The following is a 13,222-nucleotide window of genomic DNA, read 5'->3' as shown; positions in this document are numbered from 1 at the left end:
AAGACGAATAGCTCCAATGAAAGAAATGTATTTGCCGAGACTCGAGCTAATGGCTGTGACGCTGTCTGCACGCCTCTCTGACTGTATCAGAACATGATTTGTAAGAAAACTAAACGAAAGAAGATATTGAACAAACTCTACCCTTGTTCTAAGTTGGTTACGCGGAAAGAAAGAACGCGATACCGTTGTCGAACACAGAGTGAAGGAGATAAAGGAAAAACAAAATTGTCAGACTGGAATTACGTTGCAAATGAAGAAAACCCAGCTGATTTGACGACTAGAGGTGTAAGCGCAGAGCGTCTGATAAACTCATAGCTATGGTGGCATGGTCCAAAATGGATAGTTATGAAAAAGAAAACTTCAGAGAAAACCGAAGCAGAAGAAGACACTGAGAATATTGAAAATTATCTGACTGACACATGCACGTCAAATGTGGCAGTGATTGAGACGGAGATGTATGGTAAATACATACGATTGCTCAGTGACAGCTTGGGTTCTCAGGTTTATCCGAAATATACGAAAAAAGAGCCCGATCATCGGAGATCTTAGTTTTGAGGAACTGAAGAATGCTGAGACGACAATAAAACTTGAACAACGACCCACATGGGAAAACATCGTAGAGAGCCAGAGCATTCCTACGAAGACAACAAGGATGTTTATTCATGGTATGAAAGTCTTTGAAGACGGGCAAGGTCTGATAAGACACAAAGGTCCGCTATTTCAAAGTAGAATAACATAAAACGAACGACATGCTGGACGACTGGTGGACGACTGGTACAATGTTGCTGGTATGCCATATTCTTCAGCTCAGGCTGCATGGAGGAATAAGCGTCACATTATCACAGCGAACTAAGTACTGGATAATACAGGGAAGACAGCTGGTAATTCATGGATGTCTAAAGAACGTCATTCATGGATGTTTAAAGTGCCAACGATTTGGCGGCTGACCACTGCACCAACTTCCTGCTGGCAGAGTCAACGAGCGACAAACATTTCAAGTCATTGCTGTAGATTTCGTGCTCCGTTGCTTATAAAAGACGCAATGAAAGGCCCTAAAAACAGTATATTGCAATATTGCTATGTGCTACTACACGAGGTGTACATCTAGAACATGTGGAAAACACGACAGCAGAAGCATTCTTACACGCATTCCGAAGATTTACAGCGAGACGAGGGCTATGTTGCAACATTTACAGTGACAACGCAAAGACGTTCAAGATGGTCAACAGAGACATCAATCGTATGATTAAAGAACTACAGGAGCGAAGTCTTCAAGAGAGCAAGCCAAGCAGATCAAATCAAATGGAAGTACATCGCAGAACAAGCACCTTGGTGGGGAGGCTTTACGAAACAATGGTATGAAGCATGAAATTAGCAATGAGGAGAGTTATCGGAAAAAGATTATCAAGAGATGCAAACAATCACAACTGAAGCTGAAGCTGCCGTTAATAACAGACCATTGACCTATGTATACAGCGAACCGGATGAGCCTCTACCTATTGTACCGGCTCATATAATAAGTGGAAAGCACAGGATGAAGGACATTATTTAAATTGAAAAAAATGTCATCATAGAAGAACTATGGAGAAATAAACAAAAAATCACGAAATATTGGTGGAAAAGATGGAACAGGGACAATGTGAAAGAATTGAGAGAGCAATGTAACGCAAGAAAGCAAGAAACGACAGGGAACCGAGGAGATTTAGCTTTGCTCGGTGCACGCACTCCGAGATCCTTCTGGAACTTGGCTAAGTTTATGAAAGTTTATTCTGGAGTCGACCGGAAGCTGCGCTCCTGTCTCTTAAAAACCAAAGGAAGACTCGTTCGGAGACCTGTACAGCATCTTTACACACTGGAATGTTGCTTCTCCTGATGAGAAGAAAACTTTTCGCCGCCGGAAGCTGTTGAAACTCTTGGGAGCCGCCAAGACGAGAAAGAACGGCGGGCTGCAAAGGCGCGCGTGGTGAAAAAGCAATAAAAGAAAAGAAAAAAAGAACAATCTTGACTTCGTTCGCATCGAACGCAGCTGTCTCGTCTCGTTTCTGCGACAGTGACTGATAGCTTTGTGGTCGCTATGATAGACGGTCATGCGTTCTGCACCGATGCTGGAGCGGGAATGGCTGCGAAGGCGGCGGGAGGCATTAGCAGCTTTCGGCCGCCTTCGCGTCCAATCCCGCTTCTGCTCCTGCCGTCATTCTTCGTAGGCATGCTGCGCTTCCTCAGTCCGCACATTACACGGCGCTCCCATTACATATTTTTTTCGTAATGCTTTATTTAGACAATTCATTGTCTGGGATGAAGGGGCTAAAGGCAGATGCAACTGCCTGACAGAGGCCCCCCTACCCATACATTACTCAGCGGGTGGGACATTATGAAGGATAGTGCAACAATGTAGAAAAAAAATGAACAAAGTGTATGCGGCACGCAATCAAATACAAAAAGAGCAAGAATCTTACACTGCATACATAGTATAGCATCGGTTAATGCGAGAGAACGAGGAAATATTTAAACAAACAAATAATACTAATCAGTGTTACAAAACATTATACAACAAATAGGAGAAAAAATGCAAGAGAACGAGTAGAGACTAAAAAATGGGGAAAAAATCTCGAGACCAAATAGAAGAGCTAAGCACCGTACAGAAGTTTTAAGAGCTAAACAAAAGATAATTTCTAACCTTTTTCTTGAGACTGTAAGCCGACCTGCATTCCTGAATCATATTAGCGATTTCTCGATTATTACTTAGGAAATGAGGTACTAGGTAGGCGAGTGTCTGAGTACCATAATTGGTTCTAAACATAGGTGTTCTAAGTCGGTTATGCCTAAGGTGATATTGTGAGTTGTCAGATGGCGAAGATGTGGACAGGGTATTTGGGTCATGCAAAACTTCCTTATGTGTATACATAGCAAGCCTTAATTGGAATAACTGATCTACTTTGAGTATGTTTAGTTTGGGAAAAAATGGCGCTGTGTGGTCAATTCGTTTAAGGTTCTCTATGCAACGAACAGCTCTTTTTTGTAGGATTGTCAACCTATCTAAATTTGTCTTAGTAGTTGTACCCCAGATTAGTAGACAGTAGTGTAGATGTGAATGAACAAGGGCATAGTATGATTGAAGTTTTAACCATTTTGGTACCAAGGTTCTCATGTTATATAATATTGAAATTGACTTGCACATATTTGCATGGAGCTTGTTTACATGAGGTGTCCAGCTCAAGTTCTCTTCGAAAACAACACCTAGGAATTTATAAGTAGGAACCCGTTCGATAGAAGAGCCTTTAAAGCTAATACAAGTACTATAGTCATCAGGTTTAATACGGCTTTTAAAGATAATATACTTAGTTTTTCCTACATTTAGTTGAAGCTGATTTAAATTCAACCAGTTTGATAGTTCTGTTAACCAACTATTAGCGGCTATTTCAAGTTCAAGTAAGTGTTTGCCTGTGAAAAAGATGCTAGTGTCGTCTGCATAGAGAATTATGTCAGGGGTTCGCGGTATATTCACAATATCGTTTATATAAAGAATAAAGAATAATGGTCCAAGGATGGAGCCTTGCGGTACGCCATATCTTATCTGTTGTGATTGGAAACGGTAACCATTTACACTGGTAAACTGCACCCTGTCGGATAGATAACTGCGTATCAGATTTAATACCAAACCTCTAACACCGTAGCGAAGGAGCTTACGAAACAAAATGGGATGCTTAATGGAATCAAACGCCTTTTTAAAGTCTGGAAATAATCCAAGAATGCATTGCTTATTATCAATATAAGTAACTAAGATTTCTTTAATATCCAGGAGTGCCATTTCGGTTGATTTCTTTTCACGGAAGCCAAATTGTTGCCGGGCAAGCATTTGGTGGTCGCCAAGGAACTACATTAATCGTGACTTTAGTGCATATTCTAAGCTTTTCGAGAACAAAGGTAGCACAGATATAGGCCGGTAGTTAATTAAGTCGTGGTGAGAGCCACCTTTGTGGATGACTACTACTTTAGCTATCGTCATGCCTTCAGGAAAGGTGTCCGTGGCGAAAGCTTGATTGCAGATATATGCTGCAGTGGGCCACATAGTAATTCAGCAATATGTTTAATTGGATCAGCCTTAATGTTATCATAACCAGCAGCAGTATTTTTATTTAACGATTTCAGGTATTTGACTATTCCTCGTTTACTACATTGAGTCAAAAAAATAGATTTTGCGCAGGGAGAAGAAATATATTGTTCACAGTCGTTTGTTGTGTCACCTGTCTGACCTGCTGCACCTGAAGTAAGGAAATTATCATTGAATTTATCCGCTAGACTGGCTTCAGTGAACTCAACGCCGTCAATCGTTAGTGTCGTAGGAAGGCTATCTTTTGATTTACCTATGAGTAGACGTGCCGACTTCCAGGCTTTCCTGGGATTACAGCAGACCTCAGCAAATCTAGCCTGATAATACTGAATACGGGCTCTCTTCAAATCCGAGTTTAATTTGTTGCGAACCTTTTTGTATTCCTGTAGTAGAGATATGTCTCTTAGTCTAATGAAGTTATGGTATAGTTTATCTCTTTCTCTAATTCTGTTGTAAAGATGTCTGTTAATCCATGGTTTCCTAGACTTGCTGTGCTTCTTATAGTATTGGAGTGGGAAGGCAGCATCATAGGAACTCTTTACATGTTGCAGGAACCGCTCATATGATAAACTAGGGTTTTGCTCACTGTACACGTCACTCCAGTCAACACTCTCAACACTAGCATGAAATATAGACAAGGCATTGGCATTGAAGGAGCGATATGCAACCGGAGCATCGTTATCATTTTTTTCTTTCTTTGCCGCAGGGAAAAAACAAAATACTGATAAGTGATCGCTCAAATCAGTTGTTAGCACACCAGCGTTGACGTCACTTTTATCATGGTTAGTTATGCATAAGTCTAGCAGTGTTTCAGTTGCTGTTGTTATTCTAGTGGGCAGTCCTATTAAGTTTGTGCATGAGAATGACTCGATTACATCTAGAAATTGTCGACTTTTTGGGCTGAACAATAGCAGATCAATATTAAAATCACCAACAAGGACAATAGGCAAACTCCTTAAGGACGCATATTCAAAAACCGTAGTTATAAACCAAAAAAAATTCTTGCGTATCCCCTGATGGGGGGCGATAAACTGAGACGATCAGAGATGTTACACATTTAACAGCAATAGACTCATAATGTGCACAAACGGAACAAAATTCGGGAAGCACCTCATATAAGACATCTTCTTTGATATATAATGACACTCCACCACCCCTACGATTCGGTCTATATACACCTTCATGTTTATATCCTTCGAAAAATACTACATCGAACGCACATGAGTACCAAGTCTCAGTGAAGGCCAAGAAATGAAACGTATGACCTAATGAATCAAGCAGTAAATCAGTTTGTTGGTTTCTCAGACTGCGTACATTTAAATGGAAAATCGACATTCTGTCCTGCTTCTTAAAAGAGGGACACTGCACAAAAGATTTAAAAGATTCAGCATTATGATATATGGCTTCATGGAAGATAGCCATGATAGCAATTGAACACAAGTTATAGAAGAAAATAAGTCATTCAGCGAATCTTATCAAGGTCGCTTTCACTGTCAATGCGCAGTGCTCGATCACCAGGCATCTTGCGCACAAAAAACTTGCTGTTTTTATACCACGCGAACTGATAATGAAACTCCACAGCCTTTTCCTTCATTAGCCAAAGAAGTTTCTTGTTCTGTGGCGTGAGATTGTCAAGGAAATACACGTCTGAGCTAGCGGCTTTTAATTTGGCCTTCTTAGCCATCCACTGATCACGTGTGGCACGTGATGCGAAACGTACTAGAACGACAGGAATTTTGCCAGTTTTTGGCGGAAGTCTGTGCACGCCTTCAACTTCGGAGCTAGACAATTCAGGAAGGGAAAGCTTAGTTGCTTATTCAGCTTCCCGAGCAAATTTTCATTCTGGGTGACAGGTAAACCATGTATTTCAATATTTTGTCGTCTGCTGTATTGCTCTAGGACATTGACTTGCTTTTGCAACTCAAGCACATTCATGTTGGTGTTAGATGATCGGCGGAATCTGCCCTCTTTTTAAGGGCGGTTATTTCAGTTGCTTGCTTTTGCATTTCAGCAAGCACCGATTCATATTGATCGGACAAATGCTGAACAGACAGCTCCAATTTGTCCACTGTATTCTTTAATACCATTAGTGCATCCACCTTGCTTTGTATTTCAGGTATTTGGGCCAGCTTTTTATTAATTTAAATAAGTATTTTCTCGAAGGTCAATTCATGCTCACCGGTGTGGCTCTTTTCGCCACGAGCCCTTCGGGCCGCCAAAACAAGGCATGTTTGGCACTTCCATGTTTTCTTTGCGGCATCGTCTTTTTTGAAGGTCGTCTTGCTCACACCCGAACAAGCTCCCAGGTGATAGCCGTATTTGCATTCAGAGCAGGTTGGGTATGTACCGTTTTCTAAGAGTGGCTCATAACAAACTAAACAGGCATCGCACTCGGACATATTGAACAGAGCAAAATCAATGACTCACGGCAACAATGGTCAATGAAAGGAAGCTACAAGCTCAACAGGAAGCCACTGCATCAGCGGCGGCGGCATGGCCGGAATGGCCGGAATGGCCGACGACATGGCCGGAATGCAACTCAGATAACGTGCCTATGCAGTGCGTGGCGTCACTAACCAAAGAGAGACACCCTTTGGCTATTAAACGCAGCCGGGGAACACGAGTGATTCGTTTTTTTTTTTTTTTGGTTTATCGAGACCACGGCGTGTTTGGTATACGCGCTCGGTCTGCGCACGCAGCAATCCTCTGGAAACTAGCGTATGATAGCTCCACTGTACAAAAAAAGAAGAAAAAAGAACAGAATAAATTCGAAACTAGGGCGGTACAAAGTTTTGAAACTACGACACCATGCTCAGAAGCAGTGTCTTACCCACAGGGTAAGTGCCACAACGCGTTCGCTTGCCTACGCGCAGTTAATAACTGGAAGGACCGCTCAGCGGCGTTCACTTGGACAATACTGCTTTTTCATTCACAACTCAGAAGAATTTATTCGGTGTCCTTGAATTATTAAGCATGAAATGCTTTTAGCTCCCGCTGTCCGCGCCCTGGAAGTGAACTTGAGCCAAAAGACAGAGCCCTTATCCAGAAACTCAACCGAGGTCATGCGGGGATTCAAAAGAGAACATCGGCGCATTGCTGCGAGAACAAAACGAGACCATCCGGGCAACCAGTCAAAAGATAAGGATCACAGTACGTATGTTAGATACTTCCCAAATAGTTACAAAAAATATTGCTTCCGATTTTTTGCTTATGTTCACAATATCACTGGAGCGGTCAGTTCACAATATCACGCCAGCGGTCCGTGAGTTTTGAGCGGTGCGCGACAACAACAGAATCACCGCCCAAGCACTCCGTACAGATGGTCAACCAGCGAAGCGGAAACGTGCGGGCCCGTTTTTTACTGGGTTAATCAGTACGGTACTGCAAAGTATTTCTCAATTATTGGTTACGTCTTCGTAATTCTTAATAATGCTTCACACACGCTCGGCTGCGACGGAGAATACGACGTCAATGACGGTATGGCCACAGTCCACCGTTGTTGCATTGCCGCTTGCGATTCTTCGAAATTAAATTGCTTCTAAATTAGTCCGTCACGGTAGGACAATGAATGGCTCATACCCCCTTAAGAAATGGCTCATACCCCCGTAAACGTGGCCTCCCCAATAAGACGACAGAAGAGAAGTGAAACTCTACGCTGGAATGTTGAGAGGCAACGGAGCCAGCTGTCGAAGAAGACGACGAGACGAACGCCGAAGCAGTGGCACAACCGCGTTCACGCGGTTGCACCGAGGGGCGTCAACGAGCCAGCTGTGCAAGAAGACGACGACGCTCGAGCCATTGCTGATGATGATGCTTTCTGGCTACAGGTGACAGACGGACGAATCGGCTAGCCATACACAGCTTCGCGGCAAAACGTAGCGACAGGGGCTGAGCGCGCTGCACTGTTGGAAGAAGAAGAGCGCTTGAAGGTGGCGGCACCAGAGAGAGCAAAAGACGCCATATGGCAGCCATTTCGTGCTTACATATACTCTCGTTTACGGCAGAGCTAGCCTGTTTTGTTTACCATTCGTTTCATGAATTTACAAATGTGCCACGGCTGCGCAAGCACGGAAGAACATGCGTGCGCACGCGTGAGTGTTCACAACGTGGGCGATCTGTTCTGAGACGCAGTGATGCGTTTTGGCGGCCCCCTATTGCGTACCCGGTAATATCTTTCCGACAGGTGTGTACATAAAACGAGGTTCAATGTGGGGGCCTGTATTGTAGCAGCCACCCAAAACGAAGTGGGTATATTAATTGCGAAGCAAAAAAAGAATTCAGGGGAGAATGGCGACACGCATAGAGTTTCGCACTATAAAACCTAGAGGGAAATGTGGCGCTGCTGCGCTGTGGTATCCAAGGGAATGCTGGTATATTGTGGAGTCGGATTGGCATCGTTCTTGGAGAACCAGAACGCCTTGAAGACGCGCCTGGCTTGCACCGTTCCGTCTGTCACAATGATTCATTTCCTGCTAAGACAGGACGTAAAAAACTGCTTTAGCTTTATTATTACACAAAAACATGTTTTGTTAATTTTGAGGACATACTATTGGATGCACAATTCTATGAACCGTAAAAAGTATCAGCTGGCCGCTAAAGTTGGAGGGCAGACGACAAGATTCTCGCTCGCTTTGGAACAACTTGTCGTCTGTTCTTGCTTTTCTTCGCTTGATGCTGCATTGTAGGTGAGTAAACTTTATTGAGAGATGTTATATGGGTGAGTGAAAGCCTTTTATGTAGATTTTACTTTAAGAACGCATTATTTGTGTAGCCATCTCCACGTTTTAGACGAAGCCTTGTTCAACACCAGCCAACACAAGCCTCGCAGACACATATCCCGTAATTCCCATGAGGGCACGGCAGCTCTTTAAGAAACTCGCATAGACGGTGGCGCCAGTTTACCCTCTAGGTGTTATAGTGAGAAACTCTATGGCGACACGGACACGGAGAAAACGAGGGCACGTTGAAAACGACGCAATACATTGTTCCTTCACATTGTCCTTGTCCTGAGCTCTGTTCCTGCCGCATTGTTTTTAACCAACTAGCTAAAGATCGAACCGAAAACGCATTTCATCGCTATACCTAGCAGGCCTGCATATAAGCTTTCTTCTCATGATCAAGATTAGTCGGTTCTGCGGAAGCAGAGAACGCGCAGAAATGTTCGCGTAAAAAAAAAAGTGTTGCTCACGCACTTCTTTAGTGCATTTAGAAATTTGGACGCACAACGTTTAAATTGGACAGGGCCATCCGGAGAGGGAAGATCCGCAAGTAAAGCATTCGCGCTCTATAAAAATCCTTCATTGTGATCTCTAATCGTTTGTGTTATCTTTTCCAGGAACACCAGTGCGTAATGGGGTTATCTGATGCCGAGTTTTTCTGGGGCCACTACCTAACGGCTCTGCTCACGTTCCTGATCCCGTCTTGCGTCGCTATCGCGGTAATGTACCTCGCTGGAAGTAAGGAGCACCCATATGGCCCGGGAATGAACCTGAGCCTGCTGATCGTGTCATTCGTCATGTTTGCCATTCAAGGGTCCCTGTTAACCATACTCACCATGTGGGTGTTCCCAACGGGTGAGCGCAATTTGATGCAACTACGACGATATTTTGGTGCCGTCGGAAACCGCGACCATCTACTGTTCACTGATGACGGAAGTGATTAGAACCTGATAGCCACTGCCGCTAAATAGCTATGAACACGTTGTAATCGTTTGTAGGCGCTTACAGCGTCTTACTTTGCAGTTACTTTGCAAATTACTTTTGGAGTAGCCGAAGCGTATGTAATGGGCTTATTTCACCACATTCTTTCGAACTAGGCCTGCAGAAAGTTAGCGGCAGCTCAGCTGTGGAGGTGGCAGTGTTTGCGTTGCCACCTGCAAAGAAACCTTCCTAGCGTAATATCGAGACAATGGTAAACGTATTAGATATTTACCTGTTATCAGGCTTCTAAGAACCAAACCACAAAAATAAATATAGGGCTTTACGTGCCAAAACCACGATTTGGTTATGAATCACGACGTAGTGGGGGACTCCGGAATATTTTGGTCCACCTGGGGTTCTTTAACGTGCACCTAAATCGAAGTGCACGGGTGTTTTCGCATGTCGCGCCCACTTACATGCGGTCGCCGTGGCCGGAATTTCATCCCGTGACCTTGTGCTTAGCAGCCCAACACCATAGCCACTAAAGGCTCATTCACGCTAGGCCAACACGACATGCTGAGTGTCGACGTTTTCACTTCGTGTCGGCGCCTTTTTCCCACCGTACTGACGCCGACGATCTGCCGACAGCCGTGTCAATGCCTCCTTTACTAGATGCCTGCCGCGTGGTCCGGTAAACCCGGTTCCGTGCCCTCTCCCTTTTCTCTTCTCCGCGAAAGGCAACGAGCGCCGCTTGTGGCGCATGTCTGCAACTTAGATCACATGCTGCGGCCTCTGAGATTACTGTTGCATCTGTTACCGTCTCGGAGTCGGCAGGCCCTATAGAAGGGCCGGCGGAAGTCGTCGACCACCGCTACCGCCGCCGCCGGAATTTATTGGCATCCCCTTTGAAACGGGGCGGCGACAAATAGTCACCTAGCCTGCTTGATTTAATCAGGTATACTATACATGTTCTTTATCTAGCATTTTTGTATACCTCTCATTATTTTTATTTTTCAAAAATTTACCTTGTACCGCTGCCTATGATTTTAAGAGATCAGGTCGTATCCATCTTTTCCTTGCTTTTTTTCCACCAGTACTCTAATCGTCTCTTGCTGATCTCTACGGCTGATTTGTTTATGTTTCCTTCCACTTTAAACCCAAGCGCTTCTGGGAGTTGCACATTTCCTACGGTTCTCGCTGGGTGGATCCCGTCGCATTCCATTAGGATGTGCTGAGTGGTCTCTGGATCTTTACTGCAGCGTACACATGTCTCATCTAGTTCCGAATATTTCTTCCGATATGTTTTCGTCCTTAGGCAACCGGCTCGAGCCTCAAATAGCAAGGCAATGCCCTTTGTGTTATCGTACAGATTTTCACTTCTAATTTCTTTCTTCTTATTCTTGTAAATCTCCATTGTCCTTTTCGTTTCCATTCTTTGCATCCAATTCACGGTCTCTATTTCTCTCACTTTCTTTCTGATGACCCCTGGTTGTCTATTTACAGTTTCGATTATCCTGTACTTGGTTGCCAACTTGCTTGACATCTTCCTCCATTCTGTGTCCACGCTTTTCATGTAGAGGTACTTGTGCACTTTAGCCGCCCATTTATTTTCATCCATGTTCCTGAGCCTTTCTGCAAAACTAATTTTGCTTTGTGCTTCTCTGACTTCAAAAGAGGCCCAACCCATGTCACCATGCACTGTCTCATTTGTCGTATTACCGTGTGCTCCCAAAGCCAACCGGCCTACTGATCTTTGGTTAACTTCCAAACCCGCCAATATATCCGATTTTAAGCATATAATGGCATTTGCGAATGTTAGCGCTGGCACCATTACTCCTTTCCAGATTCCACGCACCACCTCATACTTATTGTGGCCCCACAGTGCTCTGTGTTTCATTATTGCTGCATTCCGCTTCCCCTTTATTTTCATATTATCTTGTTGGTTGGTTGAGTAATTCTTTCATTCGTTTATGTGTACGCCGAGGTACTTATATTGCTTCACTATGGGTATTACTTGCTGTTGAATTGACACCACGAAGTTACTCGTGTGTTCATTAAAGATCATAATCCCTGATTTCTCTGTACTAAACTTGAGGCCTAGATTTGTCGCTGCGTTCCCACAGATATTTGCAAGTATCTGTAAATCTTTTTTATTGTCCGCTAGTAGCACAATGTCGTCTGCGTACATCAGTCCAGGGACCTTCTGTTGCGCCATTTGTCCATTACGCATGTAGGATAAATCAAAACCTAATTCGCTGTTTTCCAGTCGTCTTTCTATGCCCTTGACGTAAAGCGTGAACAACAATGGTGATAGAGGGCATCCTTGCTTCAATCCTTGGTGAAGGCAACGAGCGCCGCCTCACGGAATTTATGCTGAACTAAGGGAACCGCCGCCCCAATGGGAAAACGAGCAACGCGACGGGCATCTAGTAAAGGAGGCATTGGCCGTGTCGCCGGCGTGTCGACGGGGAGTTTTGGCAACGTTGTGCCTTGGTCGCAACGTTGCACGTACCTTGTTCGCAACATGAATGAATCAGTTTCAAATTGCAGCCATTGGAACGGCGGCGTTAGTGTGTTTAGAGACCCTTGAAGAACCGCCAGGAAAAAAAAAATCCCAGCATATCCACGGGGTGAATGAAGATGACTGGGCGAAGCTCCGGAGGGAATCATCGGATCTCCCGCTTAAGGAGATGCTAGCACAAACGCGTTAGAAACGTGCAGTACTCTCTTGTAAGGGGGAGCGGCCACACCGTCTTACGCAGCCATTTACACATGCCGGAACGTGCACCGCGTTTGCCGACGCCATCACATGACTGCTGAGAGAGTATACCCCCCGTATTCATAAACGCTCCTCGATTTGAACTTGACTTGCCACCGCTTTGGGCAGCGCGTTCGAAACGCGTTGAAGGTAAGGCGGAGAGGCCACAGCGTCTTACACCAGCTTCTTACACGGGCCGTAACGCGCTAGCACAAACGCGTTAGAAACGCGCTAGAAACGCGGCCTTTCGTTAATGTTGGGTATTTATTGCCATCGTGGTGCATGTGTCCATGTCCGCTTCGTGGCGTAGTGGGCTAACGCCGCGCGCTCAGAAGCGAGGGGTCCCTGGTTCGATTCCGCGCTACGGATACAACTTCGGAATTTTTTTTCTCATTTTTCTCAGACTGGTTACACACTACTGGTTACACACTACTACTACGACGACGGGGACGGAACGGGTGCCGCTATAAGGAGCTTCGCCCCTAAAAACCAAGGTGTTGCTGGGGGTCTCCGTGACTGCAACAAAGGAAGACGCGGGGAGCGTAGGAAAAGCTCCTGCGGGACTGGGTTCTTGAGGACGCTGAAACCTACAGGCGCTTGATACGAATACGTCTCACGTCTAAATGTTCTGATGATTTTGCACATTCACTGCAAGAAATATTAACTGCGCCAACAAAACTACGCACTGAAAGATGAGACAGAGCAGCGCCTCGT

General features: G+C 44.6%; 1 long non-coding RNA gene across 1 annotated transcript in view; it reads left to right on the top strand.

Moving 5' to 3' along the window:
- LOC125941252 (uncharacterized) overlaps positions 1–9,664 on the top strand; it is a 30,744-nt gene extending 21,080 nt beyond the window's left edge. The window contains exon 3 of the long non-coding RNA XR_007464185.1: positions 9,447–9,664. This is a non-coding gene — a long non-coding RNA (uncharacterized LOC125941252). The remainder of the gene's footprint in view (positions 1–9,446) is intronic.
- Positions 9,665–13,222: the final 3,558 nt, after the last annotated feature.

Source organism: Dermacentor silvarum, chromosome 11 (genome assembly GCF_013339745.2).
Source record: "Dermacentor silvarum isolate Dsil-2018 chromosome 11, BIME_Dsil_1.4, whole genome shotgun sequence".
NCBI classification, from domain to species: Eukaryota; Metazoa; Arthropoda; class Arachnida; order Ixodida; family Ixodidae; genus Dermacentor; species Dermacentor silvarum.
Note: the sequence above shows the minus strand (reverse complement) of the source record. Positions and strands in the feature narration are given on the sequence as shown.